Raw genomic sequence first — 20,629 nt, 5'->3', positions numbered from 1 at the left:
GTGAAAATACGTGCAAGCACACAAATTTTTGTTTTAGGATTTAGGCACTAGTGTGCTTTGGTGATTCATGGTATGAATTCATGTTTCTATATATTGCTAGCTCAGATAAGGTTTAGAAATTGTCCAATTATACTCACCAAATATTCTTTATAATATCTACCTAAGTAGGTTCCTTCAGCCACATACATACATACATATATACATACATACATACATACATACATACATATACATATATATAATATTTGTGTGTAGCCTTTTCTTATTAATCTATTGCACACACACAGACACAATTCCATCATGTATTACATACATCTAGAATGTACATAAAATGTCTTAAATAATATAGATTGGTTTAACTGCTTTGATATCATCAGTTAACCTGTCAACAGGTCTTAAGATGGCTACCACTCCAGCATGAAATTACCTACATCTAGATTGAGATACACTATGAACTCCAATGTCAAAATACTCATGGAAGTAATTACTACTTTAAAATCTATCTTTGAGTTTTCTGACTCCTTATCACAAAAATATCATTCCACTTCTTCACCAAAAGTCATGAAAGGTTTATACAGGGTTTATCAGATAATTAGAACTAAAGGACCTTAGTGAAAAGAATACTTCATTATTGGGTGCACCAGAAAAGTGTTATACTACAAGTGGTAATAATAAGAAATCACATTCACTCGTTCCTAGTGATCCATACCAAGAATAAATGATAAAATGTAATATATTTTTATTAGAAATAAAACCAGCAAATTATTCCTTTTTTCTTATAATTGTTTCTTTCTTTCTTTTTTTTTTTTTTAGCTGACAGAAAACACAGTATTTTGCTTGCAAGTAGCATTTTGACTTTATTCTTCTTAGTACGGCTCTTGGCTTTGACTGAGAAGAATCTGTCTTCAGAGCCCAGAAGAAGCAGGAACTAGAGGTAGGTTATCACTTTCAGACGTAAAAATAGGACAGAGTATATGGATCAGACATTGTCAGTCAGAAACAGCTGTTACTTGACAGAATATCAGAGGCTAGAAAGTGAGCTAACATGGCTGATATAGAAAGGCTGAGAAAGCCACAGTCTTTGGTTTTCCTTGCAACCCCTAGCTATGCATGTTAGAGTTTCCTCCACTGAGGACTCATTAGCATACTGCATGTCTCACCCCCCACCTCACAAACTTTTATAGTTTTTTCTTCCAGTACTGCATTATCTCTAAGGAGCACACCTATAGGTAATCTGCTAAATTGGTCTCTGTGTTAACAGCAGAGGAATGTCTAAACACCAAATATGTGCGAGTACTGAGTGCATAAACATTTCCATTCGACCTGAGCTTCCTTACACGCATTGCATGAAGTCAACAAACATCATTCCCAGTCGTCTCTCCAAGGGCCAGGAGTTTGGGATACACTGAACAGGCAGCATTTTGGGAAACTTGTTGAAAGGAGGAAGGACTTGAGATCTTCCTTAAATCACACCATACCTAGTTGCCAAACCGATATGTAGTGTCTTTTATGAATCTGAATTTGAAAACCAAGATCAAGTAATCTTGTAGTCATCAGATTGTCAATGTTTATTTCTGTAGCATTGGAAAGTGCATGGAAAATAATATCAAGAGACGATACTTTTTATCCTTTGAATTGAGCCTTGGTTTCTTTCTTCCTTCCTTCCTTCCTTCCTTCCTTCCTTCCTTCCTTCCTTCCTTCCTTTCTTCCTGTCTGTCTGTCTGTCTGTCTGTCTTTCTTCCTTCCTTCCTTCCTTTCTCCCCCCTCTCTCTTCTTACTTTTTTTACTTATTCACTTTATATCCCATTCACTGCCCCTCCCACTAACACCCCCCACCCCAGGCCAACACAATCCTTCTCCTTATCCTCCCTCCACTTTTCCTCTGAGCAGGTGGGGGCCTCTAAGTATCCCCCACCGTGGCACATTGAGTCTCTGTGAAGCTAGAACCTTGATATTTTTTATTTGATGCTTTTACATAGAAATAGTTCTTCTCCTTTCTGTTTAAGAACTCTATGTCTCAAATACATAAGTTGTTCTTTCTGATTTCTAAGAATAGCAACACACCCACCCACACCCAACTGAGAGGGAACTTAAAGGCTAGTTAGTGGTAGCTATACTTTAGAATATCAAGAGAGCAATAAATTCTTACTTTCATTTTTAATTTGGCTTCGACCAAGAGATGTAATGTATGCACATACATCATTTTGAGAAAACGTGCCCTCTTTATCATGTAAATAGCATCTTTAAAATTTGAAATCTGACAATTTTAGACATTAACAGCTTATTTTCCTTAAACTAACCCCACAAATATTTTGAAAACAATAGCTCTTCAGTCGAAGAGCCTTACTCTGTTCATAAGATGTATTCATAAGGACCTGCAGTCATTACAAAGGCAACTGCTAGCACCCTCTTTTACTCTAGTCGTAAAGAATATTCATTCACCTCCACACCTAGGGAAGAGTCAGACCAGGGGGAAAGTCTGCTCTTTCCTTCTTCCCACTTCAAGATCATTATTCTACTAAAGCCTCTCAGTAAAACATACACAAGAAATAGCAGAGCAGCAAAGTTACTCTTTACAAAGTAATTGCTTGAACTCAGATAACCTTCACCATTTTCTAAGAGGGAAAGAATGAGTGTGAAACTTGCTTGCCTTCTTGAGGTCTTGTTACTTTAAATAACAAGTGCACATCTTCATGAATGAAGCCCTGAGGATATTCTCATTGTCTAACATATTGTCACTATCTGTTGTTTATTTTAAAACAGCCACAACAAAAATCAGATAAATTTCAGCTACTTGGATTTTGATTTTACTTATTTCATTTTACCTTTCCTTGTTTTAGATTCTGGCTTAATTTAGTACCTGTAGTGAATATGTATTATTCCAAGAATAGGACATATGGATTTATTATTTGATGACTTTTAGCCTAGTCCTCGAAGAAACACCTTGAGCCAAAGAGAGCCATCTAGTCTAGCCACACCCTTCTGGGGTCAACCTAGTTATCTAGATAGGGGCATAATCATCCAACTTTACTGTCTAACAAAGGGACAGCCTTAAAGTAGTTTCTCAGGACTCCCTTAGCTTAGCCCTTGCTTCTGCCCAAATATTCCCCCAGAAATTTTTCTAATAAGATTTTTGTTTTCAAATACTTGTTTCTTGACAAGCATTAATGTGTAAGTTTGAGAACTGGTTACCTGGGTATTTTGAGAAATATTTGTATGTTATGAGGCAGAATAAGGCTCATAGAAAACACTGATTATAATTTTTTTCTCTTAAAGAGAACATGTGGCCTGCATATAATAGAGACTTCCCTCTACCATCCTGCTGTGTGAATTCTGCTCCCTTAGATCTTTTTTTTTCCCCTCGGAGAGGAATGCCTCCACTGCCCATGGAATTGCTGCCTCAAGCAAGATGCTTCCTTTCTCCAGCTTAGCATGTTCAAGGACATCGTGCTAACAGCCTTCATTGGCCAGTGGGCCTTTCTGCCCCTGAGCATATCTAGTCAAAGTGATGAGAATGACTTCATATATTTATATATCATTACTTCTCTGTCACTTTGACCTCTGAGCTATCTTGTAATAAAAGCTTCAGAGAGGTCCAGTAAAGGTTCCTGATCAGTATTGCCTAGAGTCCCCAGGTTCTGCTGAATCTGGAATTGACTTTAATTCCTCAGCATAGGTCACTGGTTGGTCATAATAAGAATATTATAGCTATTCCAAGGTCTCTCATAAACTGATGGATGTATGGCAGGCAAGAGCTTTGAAAAGCAAGAAGTACAGACTCTGGTAGCTTTGTGAGAGACTGGACTACAGGTTCTTTCCCAGTTGCATGGGTTGGGTAATTTTTCAAGATTGTGGAAGAATAACTACTTATAAAAGTTTAGTTGTTAAAAATCAGTAGAACCGCATGTATTTCTTCAATGAGAATGCCAGGGGCCACAAACCAAGAAGAATGACAGATTTGTAAAGGTCACTAATTCATACAATGAAAGAGACATCAGAGTAACTGTGATGTTCTGAAAGACTGCCCATAGCGGGGAAGTTCAAGGTGGTGGCATCATAAGGAAGAAAATTTCACAGAAGAATCAAAACAGAAGTCATAAGTCAAAAAGAAAAAAAAAGAAGTCTATTTTGTCTTTCCTCTTATGCAGCTGTGTGTATGTGTGTGTGTGTGTGTGTGTGTGTGTGTGTGTGTGTGTGTGTGAGAGAGAGAGAGAGAGAGAGAGAGAGAGAAAGAGAGAGAGAGAGACAGACAGACAGAGAGAGAAACAGAGAGAGAAATAGAGAGACAGAGAGAGACAGAGGGAGAAAAACAGAGACAGACAGAGACAGAGTCAGAGAGAGCTGCCTCAGTTTAAAAATGCCCATCATGACTTACAGCTATAGCAGACAAGCTAATAGCACATTAATGACTCAAGAAAAAAAAAAGCCCACAAAAACAAAACCTAAAACTACCGAAAACACATTATAATCACACATTTTTGAGAACATCAGAGAGATGACGGTGGGAAAGACTAGAGGGTCAGATTGCCTGAAAGAAGGAAAAGAAGATAAACGGGTGTTAATGCCCAGCACTTTCTCTTCTCGTAAAGCATAGTCAGGGAGGCAAGGGCTAATGAGGAACCCAGGTCTCAGTTGGGGTTCCTCATGGTTTGCCCCTTAATGGTAAACTAGACACTCGCTGCTGGCTCAGGAAGTCAGGCTCAGACTCAGCCCAGCTCGATTTCAATGAGTTTTGGCAAATCTTGCTCTTCTAACTGCTTATCTAAAGTAAACTTTTTCTAGAATTCTTCAATTATGAACTTTTTAGATCACAGGAAACAAGGATAGAAAAGAAAGTTAATAGGTTAGGTAAAATGCTGAAGGAATGTTTAGCCATCTCAGATAACCGGGGCTATCATGCACTTCCCTGTCATACAACTGCATCCCTGGGTTTCCTCTGTATTAGGAAATATGACGCACTGAAGATGAAAAGTCAGCTATTTCATAACTTATGTTATGAATTATGGATGAGAACTGTTTTTTTACCTCCTTTAGCTATTTGATCATTTTTACAGGTTTTTCTATTTTATTTGAATCTTAATTTGTATTTGTTCATTGACAACATGACTATTTAGAAACACAAAATCAATAGGCTTTCGCCTGGGCCTATGACTTCTGTAGACATGGGTTTTGGCCATGTTTATAGCACGAGGCAGGAACTCCCTTCTATAGAGCAAATCTTACCACTATGAATAAGCTTGTCCCTGTCGCACCAGTAGGGTTGTTTTTCCTGGCAGGCTGGTATTCCAGCAGGAAGGATCCAGAAGTGCACAGCAGTACTTTGAAACAAATAACTACTTGCGTAATATGAAAAGGCAGTCAGACTAAGTAAGAGATTTGCATAGTATCACCATAATCTGAGATTTTCTGTATTTCACATAGTTCTCTTGTTGTAAAACACGGAAACATACTTTGAGAGAAGGGGTCATAAACCCATTCTATCTACCACAAGCAGTCCCAAGACCCCTAGGTTAGGACAGAGGTGTGAGGAATGCAGATGACCTAGTTGTCAATGCTTAGAAGAGCATGGACCTTGTTAAGGAAGGTGCACATCTGTAAAGACGGCAAACTCAGGGGTCTTGCTTTGCTTTTAGAGAAAGGAGTCCCAGTATAAAATAATATTTCTAGGTCCAGTAAAAGAAGGCAAGAGAGCTTCTATGTCTTTTGTGAGTTACAGCGTCAAAAGGTAGAAGAAAGTGAGAGGGAAAAATAAGAAATTCAGTTTGAAGAATGAATAGTTGGGCCCAACAGAGCTATTGTTCTGTCAGTGTTGGCATTATAAATCCCTGTCTTTGGGTGTTTATAAAATCCAGTTAGACATGAACAAAATACACTAGAATCTAGCAGCAAGCAATTTCAAAAAGAATTGAATAATGTACCTCAATCACTTTCAACTGTAGGCTTTGCAAATTGCTCTGCCATCAAACCACCCTGAATGTACCCAACCTCGCTTGACCTGAGATGAAAGTTGATTTTTGTCAGACACATCTTGGTTTATAAAAGTCTGTTAAAACACTCCTTTAGAGGCACTTTAATTTAGATAAATGTAGAAATTAAGCTCTATCACAGCTTGCAGAGAGTATTATCTTCAGAATAGCTCTACTACTGTGTACTGCTCGAATTAAGCACTTTTTGGTAAATACTGTATTTACTACATCAGATGTCATTTGGAGCAATGCTCTGCATTTAAAAAACTTTCCTGAAAGTAAAGCCCTGGACAAGAATTGATAGATGATAAGAGGGAAGTGTGACAGCCCCAGTGTGCCCACAGGTGCCCACACAGTATCCTCGCTCAGGTACTATGCACAGAATCAATCCACCCGGTCTTGATCCAACATCATTGTATAAATGTTTCAGTGGGTTATTGATCTCTGCCTGAGATACAAGAATAGGAAAAGTCAGGATGAAAGTCAATTAAATAGGTTCCTGGAGATAGTAAGAGAAAGAACTAGAAAGATAAAATGAGGAAAGAAAAGTGATGATGGCAAGGTGACCCAGAAGCAGACTGGCATTGTGACTGCCCCTTTGCTTGGAACTTTTCTTTAAGGGTTCTGTGGTAGTTATTTATATAAATCTTCTTTCAATTGTATCTGAGTTTATGCCAGTAACATAATTCTTGGTGGATCAAATGTATGTGGGATCTTGTTGGGATCAATGTTGGAGCTTGTTGCAAGAGAAATGAACCATGTATGTTAGAAGCACTGTAATTGTCAGTGCTTCCCTTGATCTTAGGTAAGTGTAGAGGAATTTCACCCCAACAACATGGCTGCTCTGATCACATCCAAAGACCTTCTAGGGTCTAAGTGATTGGCTGGAATACAGACACACCGCACAACTTTAATTATTCTGGCTAGAATACAGACATGCCTTTAGTATACATCTTTAATCTCAAATAATTACATCTATATTGAGGGCCAGACAAAAATAACAAATCAGAGAAATATTGGACAGAATGAGTAATAGATAGGATACACCCAACTCACAGGAGAAAGACAGGAAACGGGAAGGTATTTAAGAACAGTACAGAGTGAGTTAGCAGTTAGTCAGTTGGGAGTGGAGCAGAGTTCCTTCATGAGTTCATGCAGAAAGAAGGAATCTTGAAGATTAGAACAGATTGCTATAGTTAGTTTGAAGCTAAGCAGAATAATTCAGTCAGAAGCTGAGAGAAGCCAGATTGAGTCAGTCAACTTAGAAAGGAATTTGAGCTGAACAGTTGAGTTGAACCAGCCAAAAAGAACTAGAAACGGTGAGCTTATTCAACAGTAAGTCTCCAAGACAACAGTTCCATCAGGTCGATAAAAGTTGCTTCTACAGGTAGTAAGTGGCTAGAGATTCATCTAATCACAAATAACAAATAATTCAATCAGTTATGTACAAGTAATGAATTCTTCACAAGGTCTGTCAGCAAAAATTTCAAGTGAGGAAATGGAGAGAGAGGGCTCAGCATCTTTCTGAGCCCTAAACTCTTCTGCTCTTCCAGAGACCAGGATTGATCTCCCAACACCCATATGGGCAGCTTACAACCACTTATAGTTCCAGAAGATCCCATTCACTCTTCTGACCTCCATGTGGGTCATACAAACAGAGACAAACATTAAAATAAATTGTTAAAAACTTTCAAATGAGATGGTTTAGAGAGTTTTTGGGTTAATGAAAACATGAAAAAATTATCTAACAAGATATATCTCTATAGATAGAGAGGAGAGAGAGAGAGAGAGAGAGAGAGAGAGAGAGAGAGAGAGAGAGAGAGACCACAGAGAGACCAAGGAGAGATCACAGGCTGATCTTGGGTGTGTTCAGTTTCTCAATTAAGATACCTTCTTCCCAAATGTTTCTGGCCAACTTCAAGTTGACATAAAACCTGACTAGAACAGTATATGTTAGAAAAATAACAACAACAATCCTCACATCACATCACACATTTAATGTAAGAAGTGTAAATAAAACTGATTCTGGTAGATGAGTGGAAAACTAAAGCAAAGGAGAATCCAAATGGACACAGGCTACTAGCTAAACAGCCAATACCTTGTCAGGTATCCTATACCTTGATCAGAGTGAAACATACCACTTCTGATATTCTCATCTCGAGAAAGTTGTCTGTAAGGGCCTTTAAAATTAAAGACATGTGCTATATTAGCCACAAGGAGTCCTTTCCTGGGTTGAGTTACTCCTTCCTGTTGCCTGCTCTCACATTGCTTTCATCCCTATGGAAGGTCAGTGATGTTTCTATGAGCCATCAAATTCAGCTAGGTGGTTTCTGAACTGCCAACGTTGATCAATGCCTTAGGACTTTGGAATCTGCTTATGTGCAAACTTCTTAGATGACTGGGAAATGTGAGTGCTTGAGAATCATTACTAATGAGAGAAATCTCCAAGGGTTGCCAAATGAAGTTGAGCCAAAAGCTTAATTTGGCTTGAAGCATGGCTGTTACTTTTTTACCAGACACCTGCACAAAGATCACTTCAGCTACTGGAAAGGATTGCAACACAACAATGTTTCCCGGAGTACTGCCAGCATGTTGTTGATGACTAGGGGAGAGATATTTATTTGGACTGCTAGTTTCAGGGAACAAGAGTCCAGCAAGGTGGAGAAAGCATGATGGAACAGAGCTGCTTACATTGTAGCAGTCAGAAAGGAGGAAGAGAGAGAGGGACTGTATTGAGGGATCCCTCCTTTATCTTCTATTCTAGCTGGACTCCACATTCTTGGCTGGTGAGGCTTAAAATCAGGCCGACTCCCCTGCTTATCACCAATGAATTCTGGAAACATCCTCATAGACACATCAAAAACTGTCCTTTAATAACCTCTCAGGGGCTTCTCAAACCAACCCAATTGTCAATTAAGATTAATCACAGCCCTTGACCATTATAAACTGCGAGTCTGTCTTTAGGAATAGGTGCTTAGCACAGCAAATGATTTAGGTCGCTACGGTTGACCATCTGATATTTCTTCCCATAAAAAGTAGGTTATACAACATTAAAAATTCAATATTTAATGTACATGAATGAAGTGGGTAAAATTATGGGGAATGATCATGTTTCTGTGAAGCAGTACGAAAAAAATGACAAAAATAATTTACTTCAGGCTGCTAAACTCCTTTGAATTGTTAATGAATGATGTTGGAAAATGGTCTTTTAAATGCTGTCATGAGCTTTTATACAATTCAGAGTTCCTTGAGCATTTAATCACCATTCAACCTAGCTGGTAAACTGTTATGTCCTTGTATCACTACATAACCCAGCCTGGCTACCTAGTCAGATTGTACGTTTCTAGACTAAAGACCTAGGTCTGAGGTAGCTAGAATAAGAACTCCAAATAGTTTAGCCCCAGTTTCTAAATAAATGTTGGTGTGAAATTGTCGTAAGTGTATCTTAGTGGCTTACATTGCATTGTGTATTTTTTTTTTTGCAGGCATTTGGGGGTTTTGTTTTAATATGAGATGTAAGCATCGAGGGTCAGCCTGGAAGGCATGAACTTGGTAGAAAGGTTCAGGAGCAATGCTAGCAGCTTGGTCCTGAGAGTTCTGGGCTGTCAGTTTCTGCTGCCTGAAAGAGTGTGCTAGAAGATAATTCACAAGTGAACAGGCTCCTTGGGGATAAAATATTCAACTGTCAACCTGTGTTTGGAAAATTCTATTACTCAGACAACACTTTTGTAACTAAAGAGTTCCTTAGCATAAATAAAATATTGGTCCAGAAGAATAAATTAAAAATCTATGAATTGGTGTGCAGGAAAAACTGTCCTATGACTGCAGATCCAATAAGGAGTTCTGAGGAGGTTCACATTTCTCCATATTTCATTTACTGTCAGCTATGCATTTAGGTACAATGTCCATTTTTAAGCTAATATAAGTTTATAATCTCACCACTTGCTCAGAGTCCATTACTCAGTTTATTGCATATTTTGTCTCTGTTAGGAAAAAAAAACCAAAGAGCAGAAGAGAAATAAAGGTGAAAGCAACATGGATGCTGACTTCTATTCTCCTCTGTAAATATCGACAAAATTCCCTGCCTATTAGACAGCCTACGATTTGTACTCTTTGTCTCTAACAAAGAGTAATTTTGGAGCATAAATTTTAAGACTAATTTTAAAACCAAGTATTGTTCTTTCATCAATAATTATTTTTATTATTATTTTAATTAATTATTTTAATGAGTATGTAAATATTATGCGCACTTTCCATAGGTGACCTGATGTGTTCACATGTGTGGATACAGCAGAAGGACTATGAAAGCCATGAACATACATGCTACTCTCATGCTTTAAATATGTTCTCAGCATTTCTCTAGGATGACCTTGTCACTAACTGTAGCCACTACGCGGTATGGTAGATCTGTGGCGGTTAATCTTCCTTGTCATCTTGAGTGGATCAAGAGATCCTAGGATCAGTAAAACACAATTTTCAGTGAGTCTGTGAGGACATGCCCAGTGAATGCTGGCATGAGGAATGGCGGTTAAGGAGCAAGACTCACCCAAGAAACCAGCAGCTCTTCTCCCATCCAGGAACTCAGATGGGATAACAGTACAAGAGGAAGCCAGCAGATACGTCCATGCTCTATGTACACATTGTAAGTATGTTATTGCCACTGTTTTTAACCCCATGTACATCAGACCCCAGCTTCTGTAGTCCTTGAAAGCAGATTCATACTATCGACCCTCCTGGAGATTTCCAGGCCTTCAGATCAGCCGGGGCTTACACAGTTGGTCTCCTCTTCCTCTGATATTTTTAAATTCTTAGACTGCGTACCTGCAGGGCTCTCTACCTTTCCATATTTCACACAGTCATTGTATTAACCATTTTCTAATATTACAGTAGTATATCTCAATCAAATAAATCTCCATATACTATACTACAAATACAAAATACAGCCCCCCTTACATGCATGTGTGTGTGTGTGTGTGTGTGTGTGTGTGTGTGTGTGTGTGTAGGTCTTGTTTGGTTCTGTTCCTCTAGGGAATCTTAATAAAAGAGCTTTTAAAAGTGTTCCTTCTACTTGTGATCAATATCTCTCAATCTCCAGCTTCAAACCATGCATCCTCTGAAAACCATAATTTTATTCTCTACTTTTTTTTGAGCTCAGTGTTTTCCTTCTTGACAATTGTGAAATCATTATCTGAAGTAAAAGCCCAGGTATTCTAAGTCCAGAGTGAGCACTGTAATTTGGTATAGTGCTTATATAAGAAATATGGACAAGGGTGTTGTCTCCTTTATAATATTAGTGCTGGCACAAGATAAGGAGGTTGAAGATAATAAAAGAGTGTAGAACTTGACCTTTATTTGAGTGATGGAGGGAGGGAGTTTTCTCAAATAGACATTGTGATCTTCTTGATCTTACTTACATAAGCTTATTACCTACATAAGCTAGACTGGGGACTTTCTGCATGAAAGTCTATATTTGAAATTTGAAGTTTCTTTTTGTATTAGTTAATTTTTCATCATTCCGACAAAACAACCGGCACAATCAACTTTAAGTAGTAAATATTCGCCTTAGCTCAGTTTCCAAAGCCTCCACCTATGACTTCCTAGACTCATTCAGTTGGGCAGAACATCATGGTGTCAAGAGTTTGTGGCAGAGAAGGATTTTGTCACATGGTGACAGGAGAAGAAAATGAGCAAGAAAGGGTCACTGAGAAGTTACCCCAGATGACTTCTGTGCAGTGATCTATTTCTTTAAGCTCAGTTCCACTTCTAAAGCATTTCAGACCTGTCAAAACAGTACAATCCGTTGATGACTGAGTGTTCACATGTGAGCCTTCGAGTAATAATTCACAAATTTCATGTAGCAACTGTGAGAAAGGATGCTACATTTGTATGATAAGGATTCCAACAATTCTAAGTACTAGTCACATTATTCTTTGTGGGAAAGAGCAGAATGAAAACCAGTTAGAAATAAGTCTGGGTTCTCTACCCATGGCTTCCACGGCAGGTAAATTGTAAGAAAAAGTAGACTGTTAGCAAGTTCCAGACACAGGAAAAAGAAAGAAGATTTGCCCAACCTCCACAGTCATCTCTACCCTTTGACCACAAGGATCAGATGACAAAGGAGACCATCTGGGTCAGGCAGAGCACTCCCACACAGAGGGAACTGAAACTGAATCAAGAGGAAATAACTCCTGAGTAAGCCATGAATTTGAACAGAGTGAATTTGATTACAGTACTGAGCGATGCACCCCTTCCTCAAATCTATAATCGTGACTTAGAAGTTAAGTGTGAATAAGAGAGGAGATGTCAAATCAGCCTTTCTTCTAACTTGCTTTCCAAAGATTAACCAATGGCAAAAACATAGGCCCAAAGGGGCAACAGAGTAATAGCATTACTCAGTAAAATAATTCAGCAATTTTCTCCAGAACCTGGCTTAAAAGCCAATAGTCCGCATAACTGCCTTCAAGAAATAAAACAGGCATTGTTGTGTGGAGAATGCTGTCTGTTTTCCTGAGATACCAAGGAGAGGAATCTGCTTTTTAAGTTATTTGTTGGAAGCTAATTTAATATTTTTTGAAGTGCTATATAGGTCAAACATAGATATGCATTCTTACAAAAGGTGAAATGGTTGATGATCCATCATTTTGTAACTTTAAAAAAGTAAATACTAAATTTTATAGAAATTAACTGTATTTGTTGAGATTTCCAAAACGACATATTAATAATGCATAGCTTACACATTAGAAAGTTGATACTATTGTACAGTAAGTAGGCAATGATGTGCTGCCCATTTCCAAAAGCTGAAAACTTTAACCACAAAAATATAATACAAGTCTGAGGAGATAAATATGTGTTCTGGTTAGTTTTTTTGTATACTTGACACAAGCTAGAGTCTGGGAAGAGGGAACCTTAAGTGAGAAAATGCTTCTATAAGATCGGCCTGTAGGCAAGTCTATGGGGGGCGTTTTCTTGATGAATGATTGATGTGGAAGGCCCCGCCCCTCAGCAGGTGGTCTTGGATGGTATTAGAGAGTGGACTGAACAAGCCATGGAATGCAAGCCAGTAAGCAGTGTTCCTACATGGTTTCTGATTCAGTTCCTGCCTTCAGTTTCTGCCTGAGCTTCTACCCTAACCTGATCCAGTCAGAGATGGTGACATAAAAGTGTAAGACAAAACAAAACCTTTCCTCCATAAGTCGCTTTTGGTCATGATGTTTACCATAGCACTTGAAAACAAACTAGGTCATTATATTGAATCTGATTTTAAGACTATGTCATGTATGTGTGTCCAGAGTTAAATGGTGCACCAGTAACAGGCCCAGCAACCATGCTTTATTACGTCAGATAAAAATAAATGGAAGAGGAGTTGATTTGATGGCAGTTCTGAAGGAGAGAACGTCCCAGATAAAGATATTGGCAGACTTCTTTTCCAACGGAGTCTTCTCTCTTTGGTTTGTAGATATCTGACTTATTTAACTGTTTCTGTTTGACCTTTAGTCCATATCCCACCAGTTACTGTTTTATGTGGATACAAGTTATACTGGATCAGGATCCATGCACAAGATCATATTATTGATTTTTAGGTGTGTTACATTCAGAGAAACTGAGGATCAGGATTTCAATGTAAGAATTTGCTGGTAGACCATTCATTCTGTAACATCAACTATAATTGCATATATAAATAAGGTGAGCATATGTTGTGGCTTGCCCAGAACAATGTATTTTCATATGTGGTATTTCATCATGAACTCAAGAGACCTGCATCTCACTCTCTAAGCTAATCTTGTTTAGATGACAAATTCATGGTCACTTTATTTACAAAAACCTATGTATATTTTTATGAAAGAACTATTAGCCATTATTTATCAGCTACAGACAGATTAAATCTAAGTATATTGAATAATTTTTAACAATGATGAGGCAGTGAAATCGAAATACATAATAAATTAAAATAATAATTTTAATTTTATTATTTATTTTCAGCTCTGCACCTGCTGTTGAAGATGTTGCAGCTGAACACAAATTCCCAACTGTTGTGGAGTTTCTGTACAGCTCAAATAAATATAACTAACATAAGCAAAATATAAGAGAAAATGACACATAAGAAGACACTAACATAAATGGTAGAATTCCCTGAAAATAAAGTAAAAGAAACAGTAAATCACCAAATGGATACTCGAAGAGTACAACTTAAGTTAAAATTTAGGGCCAAATTACAATATGAAAAAAGTGGAAAATAATAATCATTTATAATCACATTTTTAAAAGAGGATTGGGAAGATGGACTCAGTAAGTAAAGATGCTTGCTGCTAAGCCCGGTGATCTGAGTTCGATCCCTGGAGCTGACATGGTACAAGTTAATAAACTGACACCTAGAAGTCACAGTGTGACCTCTACTGTGCTCCTTGGAACAATCAGTCACATATGTGCCACATAAATTAAAAAAAAAGGCAAATTAAACATTAAAAGTAGGCACTATAGAGACGGTTCCGTTGTGAAGACCACATCACTGTTGTTTCAGAGGGCCAGAATTCAGTTCATATCACTTACGTGACTCTTAACTGGGTATCTGCTGCTTTCTGGCTTCCTAAGGGCACCTGCCCTCACCTCACACACAAAATTTTAATAAGAAATGAGAAAGATTTTCTATTTTAAACAGAAATTAAATTTTTGACAAAATTTTCTGTATAAAAAAGCAAGCTTGTTTCTCTGATGGGAAAATTATCAATTCATTTTGGTTTTTTTATCATTCTCAAGGATCTCTTTGATTCAAAATTGGAACGAACCATAGTTCTAGCAGAGGACATTTTACACAATGTTTAAGATTACATTTTAAGGAGGGAGAGCTGAACCTTCAGAGAGGCGGACACGCCTGGGAAACCAGAAGAGACTGCACTCTGTGCACATCCAGGCGCCAGAGGAAAACACCAAACGCCATCTGGAACCCTGGTGCACGGAGGCTCCTGGAAAGAGCGGCGCAGATCTTCCCGGTTGCTGCCACAGCGGAGAGGACTTAGGCAGTACCCCACGAGCAAACTTGAGCCTTGGAACTGCAGGTAGGACCAACTTTTCCCCTGCAAGAAACCTGCCTGGTGAACTCAGGACACACAGAGGCAAAATTCCTCTAAGGCCGGGCACTTCCTGTGTTTACCGGAAGTCCCACACCGGCGGATCCCGGACCGCAGCAGCTCTCTGCTCCCAAACCCCGTGGGAGAGAGACCTCACCGCCTGATCAAGTGGGCACTCCTGAGGCTGCAGAGCGGAGGAGACCACCAACACTGCCCACCCCTGCTCACATCCCTGGCCCAAGAGGCAACTGTATAAGGCCTCTGGGTTCCCATAGGGGAGGGCCCGGGAGCGGCAGGACCCCTGCGTCTGAGACACTGCCGGAACCTGAAGGAAACAGACCGGATAAACAGTTCTCTGCACCCAAATCCCGTGGGAGGGAGAGCTGAACCTTCAGACAGGCGGACACGCCTGGGAAACCAGAAGAGACTGCACTCTGTGCACATCCAGGCGCCAGAGGAAAACACCAAACGTCATCTGAAACCCTGGTGCATGGAGGCTCCCGGAAGGAGCGGCACAGATTTTCCCGGTTGCTGCCACAGCGGAGAGGACTTAGGCAGTACCCCACGAGCAAACTTGAGCCTTGGAACCACAGGTAGGACCAACTTTTCCCCTGCAAGAAAGCTGCCTGGTGAACTCAAGACACAGGCCCACAGGAACAGCTGAAGACCTGTAGAGAGGAAAAACTACACGCCCGAAAGCAGAACACTCTGTCCCCATAACTGGCTGAAAGAAAACAGGAAAACAGGTCTACAGCACTCCTGACACACAGGTTATAGGACAGTCTAGCCACTGTCAGAAATAGCAGAACAAAGTAACACTAGAGATAATCTGATGGCGAGAGGCAAGCACAGGAACCCAAGCAACAGAAACCAAGACTACATGGCATCATCGGAGCCCAATTCTCTCACCAAAGCAAACACGGAATATCCAAACACACCAGAAAAGCAAGACCTAGTTTCAAAATCATATTTGATCACGATGCTGGAGGACTTCAAGAAAGACATAAAGAACTCCCTTAGAGAACAAGTAGAAGCCTACAGAGAGGAATCGCAAAAATCCCTGAAAGAATTCCAGGAAAACACAATCAAACAGTTGAAGGAATTAAAAATGGAAATAGAAGCAATCAAGAAAGAACACATGAAACAACCCTGGACATAGAAAATCAAAAGAAAAGACAAGGAGCTGTAGATACAAGCTTCACCAACAGAATTCAAGAGATGGAAGAGAGAATCTCAGGAGCAGAAGATTCCATAGAAATCATTGACTCAACTGTCAAAGATAATGTAAAGCAGAAAAAGCTACTGGTCCAAAACATACAGGAAATCCAGGACTCAATGAGAAGATCAAACCTAAGGATAATAGGTATAGAAGAGAGTGAAGACTCCCAGCTCAAAGGACCAGTAAATATCTTCAACAAAATCATAGAAGAAAACTTCCCTAACCTAAAAAAAGAGATACCCATAGGCATACAAGAAGCCTACAGAACTCCAAATAGATTGGACCAGAAAAGAAACACCTCCCGTCACATAATTGTCAAAACACCAAACGCACAAAATAAAGAAAGAATATTAAAAGCAGTAAGGGAAAAAGGTCAAGTAACATATAAAGGCAGACCTATCAGAATCACACCAGACTTTTCGCCAGAAACTATGAAGGCCAGAAGATCCTGGACAGATGTCATACAGACCCTAAGAGAACACAAATGCCAGCCCAGGTTACTGTATACTGCAAAACTCTCAATTAACATAGATGGAGAAACCAAGATATTCCATGACAAAACCAAATTTACACAATATCTTTCTACAAGTCCAGCACTACAAAGGATAATAAAGGGTAAAGCCCAACATAAGGAGGCAAGCTATACCCTAGAAGCAAGAAACTAATCATCTTGGCAACAAAACAAAGAGAATGAAAGCACACAAACATAACCTCACTTCCAAATATGAATATAACGAGAAGCAATAATCACTATTCCTTAATATCTCTCAATATCAATGGCCTCAACTCCCCAATAAAAAGACATAGATTAACAAACTGGATACGCAACGAGGACCCTGCATTCTGCTGCCTACAGGAAACACACCTCAGAGACAAAGACAGACATTACCTCAGAGTGAAAGGCTGGAAAACAATTTTCCAAGCAAATGGTCAGAAGAAGCAAGCTGGAGTAGCCATTCTAATATCAAATAAAATCAATTTTCAACTAAAAGTCATCAAAAAAGATAAGGAAGGACAGTTCATATTCATCAAAGGAAAAATCCACCAAGATGAAGTCTCAATCCTAAATATCTATGCCCCAAATAAAAGGGCACCTACATATGTAAAAGAAACCTTACTAAAGCTCAAAACACACATTGCACCTCACACAATAATAGTGGGAGATTTCAACACCCCACTCTCATCAATGGACAGATCATGGAAACAGAAATTAAACAGAGATGTAGACAGACTAAGAGAAGTCATGAGCCAAATGGACTTAACGGATATTTATAGAACATTCTATCCTAAAGCAAAAGGATATACCTTCTTCTCAGCTCCTCATGGTACTTTCTCCAAAATTGACCATATAATTGGTCAAAAAACGGGCCTCAACAGGTACAGAAAGATAGAAATAATCCCATGCGTGCTATCGGACCACCACGGCCTAAAACTGGTCTTCAATAACAATAAGGGAAGAATGCCCACATATACGTGGAAATTGAACAATGCTCTACTCAATGATGACCTGGTCAAGGAAGAAATAAAGAAAGAAATTAAAAACTTTTTAGAATTTAATGAAAATGAAGGTACAACATACCCAAACTTATGGGACACAATGAAAGCTGTGCTAAGAGGAAAACTCATAGCGCTGAGTGCCTGCAGAAAGAAACAGGAAAGAGCATATGTCAGCAGCTTGACAGCACACCTAAAAGCTCTAGAACAAAAAGAAGCAAATACACCCAGGAGGAGTAGAAGGCAAGAAATAATCAAACTCAGAGCTGAAATCAACCAAGTAGAAACAAAAAGGACCATAGAAAGAATCAACAGAACCAAAAGTTGGTTCTTTGAGAAAATCAACAAGATAGATAAACCCTTAGCCAGACTAACGAGAGGACACAGAGAGTGCGTCCAAATTAACAAAATCAGAAATGAAAAGGGAGACATAACTACAGATTCAGAGGAAATTCAAAAAATCATCAGATCTTACTATAAAAACCTATATTCAACAAAACTTGAAAATCTTCAGGAAATGGACAATTTCCTAGACAGATACCAGGTATCGAAGTTAAATCAGGAACAGATAAACCAGTTAAACAACCCCATAACTCCTAAGGAAATAGAAGCAGTCATTAAAGGTCTCCCAACCAAAAAGAGCCCAGGTCCAGACGGGTTTAGTGCAGAATTCTATCAAACCTTCATAGAAGACCTTATACCAATATTATCCAAACTATTCCACAAAATTGAAACAGATGGAGCCCTACCGAATTCCTTCTATGAAGCCACAATTACTCTTATACCTAAACCACACAAAGACCCAACAAAGAAAGAGAACTTCAGACCAATTTCCCTTATGAATATCGACGCAAAAATACTCAATAAAATTCTGGCAAACCGAATTCAACAGCACATCAAAACAATCATCCACCATGATCAAGTAGGCTTCATCCCAGGCATGCAGGGATGGTTTAATATACGGAAAACCATCAACGTGATCCATCATATAAACAAACTGAAAGAACAGAACCACATGATCATTTCATTAGATGCTGAGAAAGCATTTGACAAAATTCAACACCCCTTCATGATAAAAGTCCTGGAAAGAATAGGTATTCAAGGCCCATACCTAAACATAGTAAAAGCCATATACAGCAAACCAGTTGCTAACATTAAACTAAATGGAGAGAAACTTGAAGCAATCCCACTAAAATCAGGGACTAGACAAGGCTGCCCACTCTCTCCCTACTTATTCAATATAGTTCTTGAAGTTCTAGCCAGAGCAATCAGACAACAAAAGGAGATCAAGGGGATACAGATCGGAAAAGAAGAGGTCAAAATATCACTATTTGCAGACGACATGATAGTATATTTAAGTGATCCCAAAAGTTCCACCAGAGAACTGCTAAAGCTGATAAACAACTTCAGCAAAGTGGCTGGGTATAAAATTAACTCAAATAAATCAGTTGCCTTCCTCTATACAAAAGAGAAACAAGCCGAGAAAGAAATTAGGGAAACAACACCCTTCATAATAGACCCAAATAATATAAAGTACCTCGGTGTGACTTTAACCAAGCAAGTAAAAGATCTGTACAATAAGAACTTCAAGACACTGAGGAAAGAAATTGAAGAAGACCTCCGAAGATGGAAAGATCTCCCATGCTCATGGATTGGCAGGATTAATATAGTAAAAATGGCCATTTTACCAAAAGCAATCTACAGATTCAATGCAATCCCCATCAAAATACCAATCCAATTCTTCAAAGAGTTAGACAGAACAATTTGCAAATTCATCTGGAAAAACAAAAAACCCAGGATAGCTAAAGCTATCCTCAACAATAAGAGGACTTCAGGGGGAATCACTATCCCTGAACTCAAGCAGTATTACAGAGCAATAGTGATAAAAACTGCATGGTATTGGTACAGAGCCAGACAGATAGACCAATGGAATAGAATTGAAGACCCAGAAATGAACCCACACACCTATGGTCACTTGATTTTTGACAAAGGAGCCAAAACCATCCAATGGAAAAAAGATAGCATTTTCAGCAAATGGTGCTGGTTCAACTGGAGGGCAACATGTAGAAGAATGCAGATCGATCCATGCTTATCACCCTGTACAAAGCTTAAGTCCAAGTGGATCAAGGACCTCCACATCAAACCAGACACACTCAAACTAATAGAAGAAAAACTAGGGAAGCATCTGGAACACATGGGCACTGGAAAAAATTTCCTGAACAAAACACCAATGGCTTATGCTCTAAGATCAAGAATCGACAAATGGGATCTCATAAAACTGCAAAGCTTCTGTAAGGCAAAGGACACTGTGGCTAGGACAAAACGACAACCAACAGATTGGGAAAAGATCTTTACCAATCCTATAACAGATAGAGGCCTTATATCCAAAATATACAAAGAACTCAAGAAGTTAGACCGCAGGGAAACAAATAACCCTATTAAAAAATGGGGTTCAGAGCTGAACAAAGAATTCACAGCTGAGGAATGCCGAATGGCTGAGAAACACCTAAAGAAATGTTCAACATCTTTAGTCATAAGGGAAATGCAAATCAAAACAACCCTGAGATTTCACCTCACACCAGTGAGAATGACTAAGATCAAAAACTCAGGTGACAGCAGATGCTGGCGAGGATGTGGAGAAAGAGGAACACTCCTCCATTGTTGGTGGGATTGCAGACTGGTACAACCATTCTGGAAATCAGTCTGGAGGTTCCTCAGAAAATTGGACATTGAACTGCCTGAGGATCCAGCCATACCTCTCTTGGGCATATACCCAAAAGATGCCTCAACATATAAAAGAGACACGTGCTCCACTATGTTCATCGCAGCCTTATTTATAATAGCCAGAAACTGGAAAGAACCCAGATGCCCTTCAACAGAGGAAT

Source organism: Rattus norvegicus, chromosome 4 (assembly GCF_036323735.1).
Source record: "Rattus norvegicus strain BN/NHsdMcwi chromosome 4, GRCr8, whole genome shotgun sequence".
Taxonomy (NCBI): domain Eukaryota; kingdom Metazoa; phylum Chordata; class Mammalia; order Rodentia; family Muridae; genus Rattus; species Rattus norvegicus.
This window is presented reverse-complemented; position numbering follows the sequence as displayed.